Below are 21522 nucleotides of genomic sequence, written 5' to 3'. Positions count from 1 at the left end.
TAATTCTTTAATGACTGTGAAAGGCTATGCCATGGCTGGCAAATGCAGGCACGCAATTGTACATACAGAAAAATATGCACACACACACACACTCTCCCCTACATTCACACACAACTAGAGTTCTCTATTTTCTATGTCTTGTTTGTAATTTTGACTCACGTTGATTATCTTAATCAACACTATTTGAATGATTTAAATCATTATTTTCCCTGACTGGAGTCCATACCAACTTCTGGATATGACTTTTTAAAGAAGACTTTATGTCTACAATCTTTACAATTTTGATGGACTAAATAAAAACTCGTTTTGTAGTGCAAGCACAGCATTGCTCTTTTCCTTCACTAAATAACTTTGCATTTCAACCTTGTATTTTCTGCGAAGGAAGCACTGCCGTGTGAATGAATGATATATTATACAACTTCATCTTACTGCTGGCAAGTTCTTCCCCAGTGCATTTCTGACGTTCTCTTGTATCGTAGTGCTACCCTTTTGTAGGCTTCGTTTGGCATCTGCCACCATTTCCCTGAATAACCTAACAAGATGCCAGTGATACTCAGTCTCACACTTATTAGAACAAAATTTAATGCAGGTGCTCTGTTCATTTTCCATGGAACTCTTACTTGGGTGTCTGGCATTTTGAAATAAGAGGAAGTAATTATCTTGTTCTCCTACCATACACTGACAGGTGGGACGGACCCAAGCAAAAGCATGGTTCTACTTAAAATTCAAATTAACACCAGGGTCAGGTCTGTGGTGGTATAGAAACATGATATTTCTCCTCCATGCAAGACTAATTCAGATGTGCAATGTGAGTTTTTCTTGTCTGATTTCTTGAGAAGTGGTCTAGCTATGGTGATAGGCTGTTTGTTTTTTCCTTGAATTCTGTAAGAGAAGAATAAATAGAATATATTCTGTTTTAATGCGTTATTGAAGAAGCAACTTTGTTTACTAGAAAACATTGTTAACCTAGCAACAGATTTATACTGGTTGGTGTTCAAATTTCAGAGCTGCTTTTCAGCCCAAGCCTGAGTGTTCTAGCTGTATGATTGGTCTCCTCAACAAAGCCTTTGAAATATGATGTTTCTCAGTTCAACCCCCGAAGTGCTGTTCCTAAAATGATTAACATTTTGACAAATTGAAAATAAAATTACCCATGCCACGTGGATGGCATTTTCCCTACCAAGGGAAGCACTAGTATGCTTTGCTCAACAGGTGACTTGGAATTAACAAACCCTTGGCTCCAAGAGAAAGAGCATGAAACCAGAGCCAATAAGCACGTGAGGCCTCCCGTTTGTGAGTTTCAAAGTTATGCCAAGCTAATTTCCCATAGTTTTCTTAGTGGCTGGATATAAGTAATTTTACTCTGAAATAGAAACATTAGATAAGGAAGTGAATTTACACAGGTTTATATTTGAAACTGACATAAAAATATGTAACAGTTAATACCAGATGTTAAGTATTATTAATATTTTTTGTAGTTTATAAATGTTGTATTATTCATTCGATATTCATAAGTGTGTGATGAAGGTAGTATAGGCATCATTATCCTCATTTTCCAGATTAATAAATGACTTCAGAGTTTATTTGATTATATATATACACACCTATAATTATATATATATAAAATTATATCTATACATATTTACCATCAGGAATCTTACTTTGGTTTTCATGTTCTCTGATTTCAAATATAGGGCCTTTTAAACAATATAACCTTGACTTTTATAGATTATTTTTATTTTTAGCTAACATTCTGCTTTATTATAAATATTTTTAAATTTTGACTCAAAGCACAATCAGTTTATCACAGAAATTTGAATTGTGGAAAGGTTCCATCAGGTCATTATCATCTTTATTTTTAAATCTCATAGTGAAAAGTTAAATAATAATACAGACCAGGAAGGAATCTCTAGAGACAGGAAGAGGATTTGATGAAGTTTGCATGTAAGGAGTAAGCTGAGCATATAGTGTATCTACGTAGAGAAGCTTGCACTATCTAGAATTATAGAGAAGAAAAATTTGCAGTTTATTTTAGCCTTAAAAATAGGTAACACATAGCAGGCTTATTTTCCCCACGCCAGTTTATAGAGTTGAGGCAGAATAAGGTGACCGAGACAGCAAGGTGTTCCTTTGAAAGAGACAGCAGGGCACATATTGCTTTTCCAAACTCTCTGTGTACATATAGCTGATTCCATTCATTAGTACATTTAAAATGAAGAATGTGAGAATGTGGGATACTTAAAATAATCTTAAAAGTCCATGTTTGAAAAGAGGAATTTTCTCAGGACTAAACAAAATTAACTGTCCCAGAAACTGATGTTTGGAATTGAATTACAAATGCCTTTGTAGATTTTAAATTTCACAAAACATGTTCTAGCATCACTTAAAAATAACAACTTTAAAGGGCTCATAAATAAAGACATAAAAGGCGTTTTGACATTTAATACAAAAACAGCATTTTGATGAACTGGGTAAAAATGAATCAGAGACATATGGATTACATATTTCTTATAGTGCGCCTGAGTTTTAAAATTGAGGCAGTGGAAATCTGGCAAAATATTTTTGGGGAATTTGCTACATATACTATATTTAAAAAGAGGTGAAGATGAACTCCAGACTGCTATGATTGCTCATGACATTGAATTTGATAACTTTTAATTTGCGGATAAGAAATTCTTGTGAAATAGCTCAATCTGTCTATGTGTTGTAGAAGTGAGTGGTTGGAGACAGTGAGTACCAATTCATCTGATCCCATAATCATTCAACAAACACACAATGCCAGGTTCTGTACTAGGCACTGGGGTGACTTCTATGATGACTAACATGAACTGTGGACTCTGCTCTTGTGGGAAGGGTAGACGGTTGTAGGAAGGTACTCACAAATTTCTGGGTATTACAAATTCCAAGTACTTTGGGATATACAAAAGAGACCACTGACAGTATTTACTGGGTGTCAGTCACTGTGCTAGCCACATCACATTCATTATCATGTTTGACTGTGAGATCTCTATAAAATAGGAATTATTATTTTCCCTTTTAATGGATGAGAAACATAACATCAAAGTGTACAGATCAGGTGACTTGTTGCGTGTCAGTGGTAATTGGCTACATTGGTTGCTCACAGCGAACCGTGTCTTTTATACTCACACTCGTGTAGTCACCACTCCTTGAATCAAGGCTGGCCCTGGGATTCACTTAACCACTAGACTGTGGCAGAAATGATCTTGTTCCAGTTCCAGACCTAAGCATTTAGTAGACCTGGCAGCTTTCACTTCTGTAGTCTTGAAAGCCCTATCACCTGGTAAAAAAAAAAAAAAAAAAAAAAAAAGTCTATTTACCCTGCTGGAGAGACTGCATGCTGAGACTATGTAGAGAGACACAGGAAAACGGAGAGACCCTGAGATTCTAGGGGAGGAGAAAGAGAGGTTCAGTTGAAATCAGATCCCAGCCAACTAGCCAGCTGAATGCAGTCACATGAACAACCACCAGTAAGATGAACAGAAGGGAGCCGCTGAGCCCCGCCCACATTATGGACTCGTGAGCAAATACAATGGTGGTTGTTTATAACCACTGAGTTTTGGGTGGTCATTTACATAGCAAAAAAAAAAAAAAAAAAAAAAAAAAGACCCAAGCTGAGTGAAGCTGGAACCCAGATCACTCTAGCTGTAATGTATCTATATATTTTCACTGTGTTTGCTCATGAGATGAGGGTGAGAAATGGAGGAACAGGATCCGTTGGTATTTGAGCACTTCTCAAAATGGTCTACCTCTGACATGAATGAATTCTGAAAAAGAAAATGTTAGAAGATTCTTTACTTTGTACTTTAGAGGAAAAGAGGAACACAGCAGTGGTATAGGACCCATCCCCAGGGCCTTCTTGCTGTGCGTGCCTGGCGGTGCATGTATCAGAAAGAACATGAGCATGTGTCCCCAAATTCTCATTCCTGATCCTCTTCCTGGGCAAATGCCATGTAAATGTTTGTATTGACTTTATTTAGAATTATCAAACTAATAACGGATGCTAATGAATTCCCATCTTTCACTTGGGAGTTTATAAAGTGAGCACTGACAGAAACTTTGAAAAGTACACAAGTTCAACACACACATACACACATGGGGGGCATGATGAACGGTGACATGAAACAAATGGTGATCAAAAGATATGAAACAGGGGCAGCATGCAGCGGTCAGGGAGAGCTGAGGGTCCCTGGCTGATAACACAGGGGAGCACTTGAAAGGATAATTTTCTGGCAAGTCCACGTTTGAAGTGATGTCATCTTTTTTATTCTCTCAACTCAATTGCTTCTCTGAAGCTCATTCTTTCCATTCTGATGAGGAGCAAAAATGTTACATCAAAGGTTAATGCTTGAATTGGGGCTGAAAGGGAGAGGAGAGTGGGTGGGCACATGTACACACACACACACAGTGGTAGGGCAAGACAGAATCACAAATGACTAAAAGTTCTTACAAGTATGAAATAAAGGAAAATAGCCATCTTCCTCTCCTGGCGAATAGTTCACAAGATCTCCTAGAGTTTGGATGTGAACTGTCATGCTGCATACTGTCACTGGCTGTTTCCTTTGGAAGCCCGAGGTAGTACAGTGTGTGAAGAGGGCTGCTGTGACACCGTCAGCACTTCCGGTGCACACAGCAAGCTCCTGATTTGCCGAAATAGACATTCCTGGGTTCTTTCCTCAGCATTACCTGGATGTCAGTTAACACAGCTCTTTTTCCAGTCTTCCTCAGGAGACTCTCTTCAGTAGATGCAGCCTTGCATCCTGTGCCTCTGCTACTGTAACAGCAGTTCAGATTTCTCTTTGTAATCAAGTACTCATTTCCAGGTTTTTTTTTTTTTTTTTTTTTTTTTTTAGCTATCTTGGCTGTTTTGGGTTGGATGGTAGATTGATTTGATTTTGTATGAATGCAAAATGTTGCGTTCAAAGTGTTGAACTTTAAATGTTCGAAGTGTTGAAACAGCACCTTCTCCCTTTTCCTCTCCACCCCATCTGCAGCCTCCTTAAGGAGAGAGGAATGCGTGGTTGTTTTTCTCTAAGTTGTGGCAACGTATTTGGCCTATTCATGCCAATCAACAGATGTGAGGGTGAGGGACCACCTGGCTCTTGGGCATCCTTTCAGATGCAGAGCAGTGGTGACCTTGCTGCTTTATGTAGCTTCTTTGTCTTCTTCAAGTTGTCCCACACAGTGGTGAACCAGAAGCTTCCTGGGTAACTAGCAACCACAGGATGTGTGCTGCAACTCATGAAGAGGTATGGCAGTCTCTGGCAGTCACACCAAGGAAAATCCAGAGATGGAAGAGATTCTGGGGACCCTCCATGTTTACTGATGGAGAGTTGAGGGAGAAATTTGGAAATCGTGTACATACTTTGGCACATACTGGTGACTAGCAGTATTATTCTCCCTCCAGGTTCTTCAACTTACATTTAGATCTTTGAATAAAGGTCTGGGAAATTAGTACTTAAAAACAAATCCCTCCTGTGCTGTGAACATTTTTTCAGAGCCTGAGGCTTCTGGATGGAGTAAGGAAAGAGGTAAAGGGTCTGTTTCCTGTTGCCCGATCTGTCTTCTGAATCCCTCTGTCCTCCGGCCAGACAGTGATTATGGTGGCCAATGCTGCATAGACTGCATTAGGGTGGGAGAAATGGTGACCTCCTGCAAATGGTCACCACTGCCAGATTATTATATTGAGCATCAGGAACACTGGTATCAGGTACTCTACTGGCTTGGCAGAGGAAGTATCAAGGGGTAACATGCGCGAGATCAAACCACTGGCACTATTAGTTAAGTGAGCACTTTTGAAAATTGTACAATTCAGTTTCTTTTGCTAATGTCAGCAGACAATTAGACGTGTTTACGTGGTCAAAGTCTTTTGTTCATACCGAGATGTTTTATATGAGCTTTCCTTCTGAGAAAAGCTGAAAGTTTTTAGAGAGTTGCAGGGCCACTGATGGTTTGAAAAATGGCCTCTTAGCAATGTGTTTAACTTACAATGGGAAAAGAGTGCGCATTTTTATAAGTAACATTTTATTTCGTTTGTGTGATGAGGCTCATATAACAATCAGTGTTAAATATGCGATACTACACTAGAGTCAAGTACACACATGAATATGCTGCTAATACTAATAAAAAACCAGAATTTTCCTCTTCAGGAAACATTACAAATATTTGTTTATTAATCCCCCGTGTCAGAGCTGAGATTAGAACTCAAGCTTTTCCTGCCAACGGATTCGCTTTATCTTCAGCTGATAGCAGAGCTCATGGAAATAGCAGTACAGGAAGACGGTGTTAAGTTAAAAAAACAGGGTGGGGGGATGGGGAGCTAATATGATTTTTAAGAACTTGAAATAGATTTTTCTTGACCAGTGCATACTGGAATGAAGTTTTCTGGTGCTTTCCATATTGTCATTTCCGTTTGCAAAAATAGCATTGTAGTTTGCTGTTTATTAGTATAGAAATAAAATGCATTGATTTTTAAAATTTTTCTCCTCATCCTAATTCCCCTAGACATAACTGTGGACCTCTCGAAGTCAGAAAAGGGTAAAAACCTTGCAACTACTGCTATAATTATAACGATAGCTAATTTCTCAGGCTTCCTCAAGGTTTATAATTATCATTAATAACAATGACTTACAGCATATAGAGTTTTATACATTGTAAAGTGCTTATCACATGCACTACATTATTTGATATTCATAACCACCCTTTGAGGTAGACAGGGAAGCTATTTTTATTCCCATCTTAGAAACAGGAAACAGACCCAGCATGCTTGAGGGATCGACAAGGGCTGCAGAGTGAGCAAGCTTGGAAAAAGTGCAGGAATCACGCTTGGACCCAGGTCTCCTATTTTCGAAGCCACAATCCACTGATTACGTGAAGCAATAATGACACATTTTTTAAACCCTAAATATTAAACATAATGTTTTCTACACTTTCCTTTGATATCATTGGAAAAATATAAGTATAAAGGATGCATATTCATTCATCCCTCAGTATCCATGAAGGATTGTTTCCAGTAGCCATCCGCCCCCCACGAAAATCCATGAATACTCAAGTCCCTGATATAAAATAGTGTAATATTTGCATGTAACCTATGCACATCCTCCCATATACTTTAAATCATCTCTAGATTTCTCAATACAATGTAAAAGCTATGTAAGTAGTTGCTATAATATATTTGTTATGGAGTAATGACAAGGAAAAAAAGTCTGCATATTATCAGTAGAGATGCAACCATCCAATTTTTTTTCAAATATTTTCTTTTCTTCCTTTTTTCTTTCTTTCTTTCTTTTTTTCTTTTTTGAGACAGAGTCTTGCTCTGGAGTGCAGTGGTGCGATCTCAGCTCACTGCAACCTCCACAACCTGGGTTCAAGTGATTTTCCTGTCTTAGCCTCATGAGTAGGTGGGATTACAGGCATGTGTCACCATGCCCAGCTAATTTTTGATATTTTTAGTAGAGATGAGATTTCATCATGTTGGCCACACTGTTTTTGAACTACTGGCCTCGAGTGATCCACTTACCTCAGCCTCCCAAAGTGCTGTGATTACAGGTGTGAACCACCATGCCCAGCCTCAAATATTTTCAATTAATGGTTGGTTGAATTCAGGGATGTGGAACCCAAGGATACAGAAGGCTGACTATATATATGTAATTGTGTGTATAATATATTCAATATTGTGTGTGTGTGTATATATATGTATATATATACACCTCAGCCTCCTGAGTAGCTGGGACTACAGGTGCGCATCACCACACCCGGCTAATTTTTGTGTGTGTGTTTTTAATAGAGTTAGGGTTTCGCCATGTTGCCCAGGCTGGTCTCAAATTCCTGAGCGCATGTGATCCACCTGCCTCAGCCTCCCAAAGTGCTAAGATTACAGGCATAAGCCACCACACCTGGCCTGTTTTTTCTTCTTTAAATAGTCTTTAGGTTTAGAGCAGTTTTAGGTTCACAGCAAAATTGAGAGGAAAGTACAGAGAGTTTCCATATATCCTTCCCTGACCCTGGCACAGCCTGCTCCATTATCAGCATCCCCTACCAGAGAGGTACATTTGTTACAGTTGATGAACCTGCACTGACATGTCATTATTACCCAAATCCAAAGTTTACAATAGCATTCTCTCTGGGTGTCATGCATTCTAGGGGTATGGAAAAATGTACAATGACATGTATCTACCATTATAATATTACACAGTAGTTTCACTGCCCTAAAAATCCTTTCCACCTATTCATCCCTCCTCCTTGCCCAACCCCTGGCAACCACTGATATTTTAATTGTCCCCACAGTTCTGCCTTTTCATATTATTGGAATTATATGATGTGTGCCATTTCACATTGAGTTATTTCATGTAAGAATGTGTATTTAAGGTTCCTCCATGTTTTTTCATGGTTTGATAGCTCATGTCTTTTTAGCACTGAATAACACTCTGGTGTCTGGATGTACCATAGTTTATTTATCCTTTCACTTACTGAAGGACATCTTGGTTGCTTTCAAGTTTGGGCAATTAAAAATAAAACCACTATAAACATCTGTGAGCAAGTTTTTGTATGAAAATAACTTTTTAACTGTAATGTACTTTTTCCAAGCTCTTTTCCTTTTCTTTGCAACTGTTAAAAGACAATTAAAAGACCTACAAGATAAGATGATGTATATTGAATAAACAAATGCAGAATAAATGCATGTAAAGTGCACTGTACTGAAAAATTATTCAATAAATGGTCACTGCTAATAAACAAAAGTAACAGATGTATGGACCTAATGTTTATGTTGAAGTACAGAGTTACCTATGCTTCAGTATATGCTTTTTAATGTAGACATGCCTACAGTCTCAAAGCTTTCTTAGTAGTGATCTTTGCAATTCATCTTTTCAGAGTCCAATTCTTCTCAGTGTACATAGGCAAGTTTTTAATAAAGTAACAATCCTGTTAAGGAGTGCTTCACTTCACACATTTGGTTGGCCCCACCAATAGAGTCTCCGTATAGTTGGTGATGCATAATGCCCCTCACCGTAACAAAGAAAGCATTGTCGGCCCCATTTCCTGACATCAAGAGTATAATAGCCTTCTGTCAAACTTATTCAATAGTGTCCTATTTATTAGAAATGCCAAATTTTTATCCTCTGTCCAGTCCTGTGACTTGTGCTGAATTAATGTGAATTGCTTTTGTAAGGTCAAGGCCTTTGTGACAATGTAGTGAAAGTTTCAAGGAAGGTGGTGATGGCAGATTTTTCTTTAATTCATTGGAGTGCTTGTAATAAAACTAATGAATGGAAAGGACTGAACACTTTCAATTAGCGGCGTATAGTAAAATCCTAAAAATAATTAGTGGCTGAGACGGTGTGTAGTTATTTAAAAACACTGTTTCTAGTTTGTAAGGATCTTGGTTTAGTTTGCTTTGGAATCAAGCCATGTGAGAGAGAGAAAAACCCACAGTGTGTGTGTGTGTGTGTATATATATGTGTGTGTGTTTGTGTGTGTGTGTGTGTGTTTCAGCAGAGTTTTTTCATCTCATGCAGTCATATAATGGATAGTAACTAATGGATTTTAGTACTTTATTATTTGACAACTTTTTCTTATATTCGTATAAACTCATTCCTTACAACACTGTATGGTTGGTATTATTATTCTATGTATCTTAATGAGTAAATAGGCTGTATCTGATTGCAATCACCCCCTTTAAGTTTATATAGCTAAAATGTTTTTAAAATTAGGGAGTTAAGCCAGGTTTTATGACTCTACATCCAATGTTTTTTGTTCTGAATCACATTCATGTTTCTGGGTTCTTTTATTTTTGTTCATTTGTGTGTTTTGTTTGTTGTTATTAATGATGTTATTAATGATGGCATTTTTGAAAAGAGCGCATAAAAATTTAATGCTTTTAGGTTTAATTGAGTCTATCCTTCGGCTCTCTATTCAACGAATAGTGGTTCTAATAACATTTACTATGCGCCTAATACATTGGGTGCCTACTATAAGCTTTGTGCTTGGTATAGGAAGTCACAAATAAATTATGTCAGGAGGCCGGGCACAGTGGCTCACACCTGTAATCCCAGCACTTTGGGAGGCTGAGGTGGGTAGATCACTTGAGGCCAGGAGTTCGAGACCAGCCTGGCCAATTTGAAAAACCCAGTCCCAACTAAAAATACAACTGCACTCCAGCCTGGGTGAGAGTGACGCTCTATCTAAAAAATAAATAAATAAACAAATAAATAAATTACATAAGGCTTTTATCCTCAAGGATTGTTTAATATACCTTATGATGTCAGTTCTTTCCAGTCTAGTTTTACCTGATGGGAACTGGTTACTATCCATGGTATTGTGATTTGGTAACTCATAACCACCAGGCCACTCCTGTTCTTACTTTCTTAGATAGGGGAGGGCTGTAGAGTTCTTGGTGAAAACTAAAATTTTGTGAATCTAAACTGCAGGTGCTTTTGATTGAGATTTTATAGTTATCATTGCTTCATAGATGATGATATTCTTCACATATACATTTGAAGGCACCCAGTGAAATATTATTACCCTCAGTTTAGTCCAAGGCTCAACAAGGTCATACCATTGGGTCTCATTTTACTTTTCTATAAATGTGATCTAGTCAAATATTTCTCAGAATTTCTACCCATGTACTCGAAAAGTAGAGGTCAAGGAATATGTATGTGTGCTTTGTGAGGATCTGGCCTGAAATGGCCAGTAGCAAACAAAAAAAAATTTCTTTAATCCCTGATTTATCTGTTGTGTGCATGTGAAATTTGCATTCTACTTCATAATATATGTTTTAATATTGAAAAAAATTGTTCCCTAAACCCAAATCAAAGAGTGAAACCTATGCTATAGAGGAAGCTCTATGTTTTTTTTTTTTTTCTAGCAGTGTTACCATATGGCACATTGCCTTGTACCTAGGGAGTGCCCAACAACATTAGGTAAATCCCAAGTCCTTCCAGGTCTCACTATTCTGTTATGTGATCTTGTGTTTTGTCCAATATTTTACAGTTTGTCTTTCTTTGTTCTCTCTCTTTTTGTCCAATTCATTATCTTACTTTACTCCAAGATGATTTGAGGGGACTTGCATAAAGACATACTGTATAATCTAAAAACCTCTGAAAATCAGGGTGGAAAAATTTAGGCTGTCCTAGCAAGCTGAAATTGGTGTGTGTGTGTGTGTGTGTGTGTGTGTGTGTGTGTGTGTGAAGATACCTCTATTATGGTCCTGCAAATTTGCTGGAAATAGATAGTTGATTTGGCTCTAAACTGCTTCCCAGCCCCAAAATTCTCAGCCCTAAATTTTTGCCTTGTCTGCGTGGTCGACTCTTAGGAGAATCCCAGGCTCTCCTAGCCCTGACGTCTGAGGGCAGTTTCTCCTTTGGGTACACATAAGGTGGACACGTTCTGTAATTGCCAACCATCCTGATTAACACTCCCATGGCAAAGCCCATGCAGAGTGCTGTTTGCCTGCCTATGATAGCTTCCCTCAGGAAAGCTGGAGGATATAATACCAAGACACAGTGGGCAGGCCTCAACCCAGGGTTTTTGCCAGCAAGTCCACTGTGATTTCCGACAAGGATGGATTATACTCTTGTTTCTTTTCCATCCAAATAGCATCCTGGATAGAGTTGAGAGAAATTTGTAATAATATTTTCAATGTGCTATTTTTCTCATTAGGCGAGAACATGAATAAGTTGGAATTTTAATGGTGAACGTTTTAATAGGCAGTGCTTATAATTTATTTTTCTCCTTAGGATTTTATTCATAGTCTTACATTCTTAATAAAAATATATATAAAAAAGAGGTTTTGGCTTCTCCCTGTGGAATATGTTTTAACATGAGAGAAGAAAGGTACATTTGCACAGGGGACTCTGAAAGGGTGATCTGTATTCTTTGTGCCTGCCTTCCTTTAGATAGATGTGAATTAGACCCAGCAAGAACAAGAAATACATCAACTGGCATTGTTCTGATCAAACACTCTCTGAAACTTTTCATTTGATGGGGGAGGTGTCTTAGATTATGCACTTTTTAAAAAGATGCATTTCTAGAAGTTAGATATGCCTGGTATATTCTATTTTGCACACATAGTGGTAAACCACATGTGATTTCAAGTCTGTGAGCTATCTACTGGTGGTGGTGATTATGGAGGTACAAGGGAAAGCACTATTCCTTGGCTTTTCAGTGTGGCCAATAGTAGTGATAAAAAATAACACAGGATTACTTATACCATACTTGTTCATTTTGAAGTAGGCTCACAAAATTGCTGCAAAGCCCTCACTGTTCATCTACATTCCTTTTCCCAGTTCCAGACGTTTGATCACAAATGTAGCATCTCCCTCCTAATGCTGTGCAGGTTGATAAAACAGTTGCCGAGCCGGAATCCCTAAAGAAATTATTAATTATCTGGTTAATGTGCATCAGGCTGTGGGAGTGTGAGATTAATCACCAGCAGTGGGATGAGTTGCTGAAGTGGATTTTGGTTTTTTGTCTCCTGTCACTCGGTAATGGCTTTTCCTTCCTTCACCATCAGGTGAACAGGTGCAGAGATGCTGTATTTTCATTTTCCCAGAGTCAGTAACAGCCGGTGGCCAGGCGATGCCTTTTCCTCAGTCCTGCTGCATGAGCAGTTTACAATATAGACTATTACCTACTCAGAATATTCCAGCTCTTGGAGATTCTCCCAGTGTGACAGGTCCTACCCCAACTTTTTCAATGTTCCAAATTAATGCACATGTCTACACACATCCCCACCATATACACCCACAAACACAAATATATACACACATGCAGACAGTTATCAATATACACACACAAAAAACATGAGCAGCACCTCTGGATGCTATGCATGAATTCATGCTTAGGACTTTGTCTCATTTCTTGTTTTAGGAACATGATCTTTACCTCTAAATGTACAAAAATTAAAAGGGAACCAATGTATTGAACTACTTCTTTAAGAAAGGGAAAGAGAAGTTCTACACTAGTCATTTGGATGTAGGTAATATTGCAAAAATTCTCTGGATTCTTTCTTTGCTTTCTCTCTTCTAGGTGTTGGGTCCCATGTCCTAGGAAGTAATCTTCATTCAGGTCAATCACTACTGTGTGACATTAATCTCTTCATTATGATAAGTGTATTTTCACAATGCCCATCTTTTGTTTCCAGGATGTTAATGTGTCTTGGAGTCTATGAGGCAAGTTGGCTGGTAGGGAGGGAAGTAGGAGGGAGAGGGCATCCTCAGGGTGAGGCACGGGAGGGCTTTGCTGTTCAATTGAGGCTGTGCTTTCCTGGCTATGTGTGTGATGGACAAAGGCCCAAATAGCCTGTAGATGCTAGAGGATTATGTGGGTTGGGAGAGTTCAAGTCACCATCTAGCCTCTCCCTCCACCTTAGTCTGGGTACTGAGATTTTTTTCAGGAGCATATTCTGCTGCTTCACAATGATGCTAAGGAAATAAAACTATCACCAGCACATTGATTTTAGTTTATTATATTTATATAGATTTTGATAGTTTTTCTCTTTCAGTTTAGATCAATGAAATGGAATGGAGGGGATGTATAACGGAAAGGCCGAGAGCTCGCTAGTTCAAACTAGGAAAATGTCTGAAATGTCAAGTTTAAGAAAGTATGTTTTGTTAATCACCAGTACATACTGTGCATATCCTCAAATTGTTTCTAGGTAGAGATCTTTCAGAAATTTCTTTAACAGGGCTGGGCTCAATGGCTCACGCCTATAACCCCAGCACTTTGTGAGGCCAAGGTGGGTGGATTGCCTGAGATCAGAAGTTTGAGACCAGTCTGGCCAACATGGTGAAACTCTGTATTTACTAAAAAATACAAAAATCAGCAGGGCATAGTGGCGCATGCCTGTAGTGCCAGGTACTCAGGAGCTGAGGCAAGAGAATCGCTTGAACCTGGGAGGCGGAGGTTGGAGGTTGCAGTGAGCTGAGATTGCTCCACTGCACTCTAGCCTGGGTGACAAAGTAAGACCCTGTTTCAAAAAAAAAAAAAAAAGAAGAAGAAGAAAGAAATTTCTTTAACAGGTATATTAGATATTTTGTAATTCATTTTCCTTTAATAAATATTTTTGGGAATCTACTAATTTCCGAACTCTGCTCCTGACCCTGAAGCTACAATGGTGACGAGGAGACAGAGCCCCAGCACTTACAGACCTTAATGTCTGACAGAGGTGTTCCGTTATTACCTAAATATACAAAGAGGACTGTCCAGAATTCTAGAGGGTGGTGGTAGGAGGAGAATAAACTGAGGATATGATAGAGAAAAACTGAACAGTCAGAGGAGGGTTGAACTTTAAGGGGTAACCTTTGAGCTGAGAGCTGAACAAGGAGGAGGAGCTGATCCTGTGAAGATTTGAGGGTGGAATGTTCTTGGCAGACAGGAGAGCAAGTGCAAAGGCCTGGAGGTGGGAATGAGCTGGGGTGGTTCAAAGAACAGGAAAACAAAAGCAACACGACTGGAGCCTAGTGAATGAAGGAGTGTCTAGACTTGAGACTGGCAGGTAAGCTCAGACCCGATTGCATTCAGCCTTGTTGCCCCCAGTAAGGCGTGCACAATGTATTCTGTGTGTGATGGGCAGCCAGAGTATCTGCTTGCAGACAGTGTGTTGAAAGTCTTAAGGTTTACTGAAGTTCCGTCCCTGTAGTATTCCTTGCATCTTTAATTTGCTCGGTTAATCTTTCATTACATATAGTATGAAGGAGAATTCAGCCTATGTTGGATTTTCACAAGAATTCTGAAACCATTCTAGTTTGAATGAAATAAAATGCTATTTTGTGTTGCATGGTATTGAAAAGTTGCCCTATCTGCACTGGGCCCTTAATCTCATTTTGGGTGTGGAATTTTCCTTGGGCAGTTCAGAAGGGGGTAACTTTCTGTTTCGTGCATTCTTCATATCACTGTTCAATGCACAGATCTCAGCAACCGCTTCGAACCTCAGAATACCTGCCTTCGAACCTCAGAATACCTGACTTCCGGGCAATGGCTGGGGTTTGCAGTCACATACAATTCAGATGACCCATTTGTGTTTCTAAAATCTGAACCCACCTAATGATCACGCCACAGCCAGAGAGTTGTTGGCGGAAAGCTGTTTTCCGGGCTTCTCGTTGAACATCTCATTCTCGGGTGTTTGTGCTGCCCCTCCTCTTAGGGCTTCCTGAGCTCACTCTGATAAGTAAAGCCAAGTTTACTTTGTTAAGCTCAGCAGTTCCCAGCAGTAAAGAGATAAGAAGGGGGAAAAATGTAAGTATCTTTGGGAGAAAAGAAGCTGTTTCTGTTTATAACAGACGCTAAGTGCGCTTTTTAATGACTTTGTTTAATTTTAGCAATCTCACACTACATTTACCAGAATATCCAGAATATCCCCTAAACTTTGAAGTTTACCAGAGGGTTTGATTAAGCTACTTGTATCTTGCAGAATTATCACATCTGCAGGTAGAACCCTCTGAGTTATTTGAGGAATGTCAGTTTCACTATGTCATCTGTGAGGGTCTGTTGTTGTTTATCTTGTTTAGAGAATTAAGAAATTATTATCTCACTAATTATCAGTTGAGGGGTGATGATTGCAGCTGCAGTAAATACCATACTAAAACTTGTAGCCCTCTGATGACTTTTCAGAGAAGTTACTGCTTACTGAGTCCCTTTGTGCTAGGGGCATTTTTGAAATAATCTTTAATACTCACAGCAACCCTGCAAGGTAGGTACGGTCACTATGCTTGTTTTGCAGGTAAGGAAACTGAATTATCAAGAGGTTCAGGGATTTCCCCGAAGTGGAGATGTGAACCCAGGCTCTTTGAATCAAGCCCACTGCCTCCTCCCTCTTGTGCCCTGGGCTTTGTGTGTCCTCCTTAAAACAAATGCTCAAGTGTCCAAGCAAGAACAAAATTGGATCCTGCAGAGAGTTACCTCTTGTCTTTTTAACCAAATAATGATCCGTACCTGGTAGCATGCTGCCAGAGCTGCAGAGGGTGGTTGGTGTAGATGGCATGTCAGGGGCCTTTAGTTTAACCAGGACATCCACTGTCCTCATCCTCAGTTCCCCAAGGCACTTCTTACTCTTCAGAGTGCTTTTTTTTTCTCTTCTGCATCTCTGGATATTTCTCCAAATGAGATTCAGTCTATCCCCTCAGTATATAGGCCAGCAGGGACCAGCTGTACAGGGTTCCACTGCCTGCTGTTTCCTCTGTGAATCATGTTCACACCCTCCATTCCTTACAGCTGAGCAATCAGATTCTAACCATATCGCCACAGACCTATAATCTCGTTCTTTCCATTCTTTCCTCCATAGTCCCCTGACACACACACACACACACTTGAACACTCACAGCCACACATATATATGCACATACAGCCATGGACACACAAACACACATGGCTGTCTTTACCTAGGTGCCTTTTAGCTTGAGAAAGAGTTTGGCCCAGTGCTACAAGAGTCATGGTCTTTCAAAAAGCACTCCATGAAGAATAACATGCTGGGTAATGTCTCCTGTAGTCATTTCCCATGACAGGGATTCCCTGCAGTGCAGCATTATGTAGCACTGGCAGTCTATGCTAGATGACATGGGCCTGGGACACACCAAAGACTAAGAGAATAACAGTGTACACGATTCCAGGTATGTTTTACAAAGCTCAGAGAAACATGTATACACACACACACACACACATGCAAACAAACACATATATACGATTATGCACAGGTGTTCCCTTAAAACTGGGCTATGAAAGTAACCCCAGCACTGTGCTTTTCACACAAAGGCCATTCATAAATGCTTGATGAAACAATGACAGCCTTGTACTATTTCATCAAGTGGGAACATGCAAACAGGATGGAGTTCAGTTGGCCAGCAGTCACTGTGAACCACAGACCAAATGTGTCAACAGTAAAGAACTGCCACTAAAAAGGCTGGCAGATCCAATGCTTTACATGTGGTCATGTAATAGATCAGCATGTTCCGTGAGGTAGTGCAGCCTAGGAATTGAGTGTCGTTTCAGCCATTAGTGTTGTGTTCAGTGTGGATCTGCATAGCCATTTCAGAAGCTCTTATGCTTCCTAAGCTGGTGGAAGTCTCAGAAGAGATGGGACTATTTACCAGCTCACTGCAGAACTCTCAAAGATGTTAGGAATGGGTCCAGCATCGAGGAGTATGCGGGCAACATGCGGGAGCATGAACAGAAAAGACTTGGTGGTTTCTCTCCTCTCTTTTGTCATGGAGGCAGAAATAATTCTCATTGTTTTCCTTTTCCTTTTGTTTTTTTCTTTTTTTTTGAAACTCTGTTGCCTAGGCTTGAGTACAGTGGCACGATCTGGATTACTGCACCCTCTGCCTCCCAGGTTCAAGGGATTCTCCTGCCTCAACCTCCCGAGTAGCTACAATTACAGGCACCCAATACCACACCCGGCTAATTTTTGTATTTTTAGTAGAGATGGGGTTTTGCCATGTTGGCAAGGCTGGTCTCAAACTCCTGACCTCAGGTGATCTGCCCGCCTCAGCCTCCCACAGTGCTGGGATTACAGGCATGAGCCACCGCACCCAGCAGATTCTCATCATTTTCAATGTCAGAGCCACCTGCACCGCCATACAGAATTGTTATAGAGAATAAAGAGATGATTCAGAAATTAGAAGCTTAGGAAATAGCAGTTGGGAGAGACGGCTTGAGAAGATCATGTAGATGAACTTCAGATGTAAAAAGGAAGTATTGACCTGCCTGTAATTCCTGCAACTTGGGAAGCGGTGGCAGGAAGATCACCTGAGGCCAGGAGCTTAAGATCAGGTTGGGCAACATAGTGAGACTCCATCTCTACAAAAAAAGTAAAAATAAAAAATAAATTAACTGGGCATGGTGGTGCATACCTGTAGTCCTGGATACTTCGGAGACTGAGGCAGGAGAATCACTTGAGCCAGGAGACTATAATGACCTATGGTCATGCCACTGCACTCCAGCCTGGGCAGCAGAGTCAGACCCTGTCCCTGAAAAAAATAAAAGAGGTATTGGTAGGCACTTTGCCACTGATTATGTTTTAAGAATACAGTTATACTGCTAAAGAGAATGCAGGTACACATTAGAAAGATGGGAGAAGACTGGTGTGGTGGCTTACATCTGTAGCCCCCATACTTTGGGAGGCCAAGGTGGGAACATCACTTGAGCCCAGGAATGAGACCAGCCTGAGCAATATAGGGAGACCCCGTTCCTACAAAAAAAACTTTGAAAAGTTAGCCAGATGTGGTGACACACACTGGTAGTCGCAGCTACTTGGGAGGCTGAGGCGGGAGGATTGCTTGAGTCTGGGAGGTTGAGGCTGCAGTGAGCTGTGATCACGCCACTGCACTCCAGCCTGGGAGACAGAGAAAGACTCTGTCTCAAAAAAGAAAAAGTAAAAATGGAAAGACAGGATGTGACTTGAGTTACATACTGAGAAGGATCTCTTAAAATCAGATCTAGTATCCTATATGTCAGGAAGTTGAGAAGGGGGGATTAATTCTCTGTAATTCTTTACTTGGGGGAACTCGTACATTCCCAAGGACTTTTGTAGCTTCTGACTCTGACTCTGTACCCATTCTGTAACCCCTGCCCACCATGCACACAACAAGGTAGATGCAGTTTTTGACTCTCCCAACCCATCTCCATGTAGTTTTTCAATTCCAATCATGTTTTGTTAACATAGATACATCATCACAGAGTTAAGAAGCAACCCCCAGCAGCAGTGAATCTGGGATTGCTTCTCATAGTCTAGCTTTAGTTTCCTCTGGTTTGACAGCTGGGAGCTAGCAAGTGAGAAATTTGGGCTCCCTGCATGAATATTCTAGAAGCTTATTTCACTTGGCAATGTGACACCCTTAGTGCACTTCTAACTTCTGCTATTTCTCTTCATAGTCATTATCTGAGATTCACGAGAACTGGATATGGTTACATGTCCTGGAGTTCTCTCCAGTGTACACTTTGCAATTTAAAGATACAGATATAGTAAATGTATTATGATTACCTGTGAGCCCTTAGTGTAACTAAAGGGGATCAAGCTGCCGTGGTTTAAAATGTTATTATATAATCTACCCTTGGTCCACTCCTTAAAGTGTCAAGGTCCTTATGATTTGGGACCAAGAGAGAAATCATGAGACTGACTCTTCATATAAAAGTTTGAGGTAATATGGTGCATAGCTTAGGATTAAATTTATACACTAGGTGAAAATTCTTGCCCCCCTTAACAGACCAAACAATACACACACACTCTTGCATCCACACACCAGATATAATTTTGCTCAATTCTCTATCTGCTTTAGGGAGTGTTCCCATTACTGCTTTATTCTGGGAGCTTTCCAATGTCAGCAGTCTGAACACCAACATGAGTGGGCGATATCTTCCCCCATGCTTCTGGGGAAGCAGTAAGCATCCTGAATCAAACCTGAATATTTGGGTTTTTTTATTTGTCTTTGGCAAAGCTCTAAAATTCCAGATTTGTGAGTTGTCAGCCCAGGAGCACTGGCATGTTATTTGAGATAACTCGTCTTCTTTGACTCTTCTCTGTAGCTCCTGATGATGGAAGTCTATAGCAAGTGCAACAAACACTTCCATGCCTTATTATTTAAATCTTTTATAATTAGGTTATACAAGCTCCTGATTCTGTAGGGTAAAAATTCTAATTTGGATTTTTTAAAGCAGTTTCGTGATAGCATATAGAGATGACAAAATTGTTGAATTTACAAAAGCAAGGGATGAAGGAAAACACCTGTCTAGTGCATTGTGATATACAGTGAGTGATTCTGATGTACAAGCCTTAGGCATAAGACATAACTCAGATGAAGCAGTGTGTTATGGCTCCACATCCAGAGACTTGGCAGGTAATCCAGCTACCTTTTGGGCCTCTGTAGCTGCCAGCATCTGCCAGACCCACCTTCTTGGTGGGCTGATTGGCTTCTGCTGCTTCTGTCACCCATCTTTTGTTTGGATTTTAGCCAAACATTCCCTGTCTTCCCTCAAAAGCACATCAATGTTAGCATCATCTGAGTATCTCTGACAGCTTCTGTATGTGCCATGTGAGATCTGTAACTGCATTGTATGCAGATGGGGAACAAGGCTGCAAGAGAGCTTATGCAGAGCCCTTATAACTTCCACCATGGCTGGTGATTACCTTTCAGTGTTCACATGTTGAAGTCAGAGAGGAATGTTAGCAGACATTCTGTTCCAGGGGAAATTCCAAAATGATCTCCTAAGTGTCCTAGGATTGCAAAACATAAATGAAGCATTTCTCTTCCTCATCTTCAGTGGCCCTAAGTAGACGATCCAATGCCTTTGAGATTGTTTCAAAGTCTTTGTTGTCAAGGCTAAAATTAGTGGATGAAGAGTAGAAATATGGCATAAATGCATTTCTTTTAAATCACTTCTCAATGATATGGAAGAATATAAACACTGTCAACATTGTCTATAAAGTTTAACACTAATACCAATATTTATTCAAAGACTAAATTCCACGTGTCCCAGATTATACCATTAATGACAGCGATCAAGTAGTAATTCAGAAACAAAGTCCAGGTGTCTTTAGTACTTAGCCCTGAAACTTTCTTTTCATTATCTATAAAGTTTCTTAGCTATTCATTTCCTGAAAAGAGCCCAATGTCTTCTTTTTAAAGAATATATGTACAGATGATCACTCAGTCACGCCCAGTTACTACTTCTCCTGAGACTCTTAGGAGATGTTTCTAGTCCTGCCTGTGACTCAGGATCCTGCCAGAGGAGAGAATGTGCTGTTCTACTCCTGAGGCACTTGAGCTAATGGGAGTGTAGTGAGCAGAAGAGACTGGGGCTGGGTGGCCTTCTCTACTGCCTGGCTAAGATTTCCTTTCCACCTGGGACAACAGTAGAAGAAAATGTATCTTAGTATTCCATAGACATATTTTCCCATAAAAGCAATAGTTCATTTGCTTTCGTGTTCTGTAGCTGTGGTGCAGTGACCTAGAAACCTAGGCTCCATTGATGACTTGATTTCCTGGAAAAATTCTAAATACTAAATGATCATTAAATCCAAATGCACTTTCAGGGTATAAAAGCTGTGACTACCTCTTGGTCAATGGTGTAACATAATGTATCAACTTCTTTAATTAATTAATTTATTTATTTTTGAGATGGAGTCTCGCTCTGTTGCCCAGGCTGCAGTGCAATGACGTGATCTCAGCTCACTGCAGCCTCTGCCTCCTGGGTTCAAGCGATTCTCCTGCTTCAGCCTCCCGAGTAGCTGGGATTACAGGCACCTGCCACCACATCCAGTTAACTTTTGTATTTTTAGTAGAGACAGAGTTTTACCATGTTGGCCAGGCTGCTCTCGAGCTCCTGACCTCAAGTGATCTGCCCACCTTGGCCTCCCATGTGCTGGGATTACACGGCATGAGCCACTGTGCCTGGCCACGTACCAACTTCTTATAGTAGTCTTGGCTTAAGGGTAATGGTATATGAAATGAGTCCTACGTTCCACTGCCAAATCCTACTGATTCCTTAAGTCACTTCAAGGCAATAGTAATTCTC

General features: G+C 40.0%; 1 protein-coding gene across 38 annotated transcripts in view; it reads left to right on the top strand.

The window, feature by feature from the left end:
• The window catches only part of ESRRG (estrogen related receptor gamma), a 649428-nt gene that overhangs the window by 227878 nt on the left and 400028 nt on the right, over positions 1 to 21522 (top strand). For 4 of the 38 annotated variants that reach the window (XM_074036551.1, XM_015450096.4, XM_074036533.1 and 1 more), the window contains exon 1: positions 14387 to 14512. The exons of the other annotated variants lie outside the window; for them this stretch is intronic. The gene's annotated coding sequence lies outside the window, so the exon portion shown is untranslated. Of the gene's footprint in view, positions 1 to 14386; positions 14513 to 21522 lie in introns of those variants that run through there. 38 annotated transcript variants of the gene reach the window in all.

This window comes from Macaca fascicularis, chromosome 1 (genome assembly GCF_037993035.2).
Source record: "Macaca fascicularis isolate 582-1 chromosome 1, T2T-MFA8v1.1".
NCBI classification, from domain to species: Eukaryota; Metazoa; Chordata; class Mammalia; order Primates; family Cercopithecidae; genus Macaca; species Macaca fascicularis.
The sequence above is the reverse complement of the archived record's forward strand: the minus strand, read 5'-3'. Positions and strand labels throughout refer to the sequence as shown.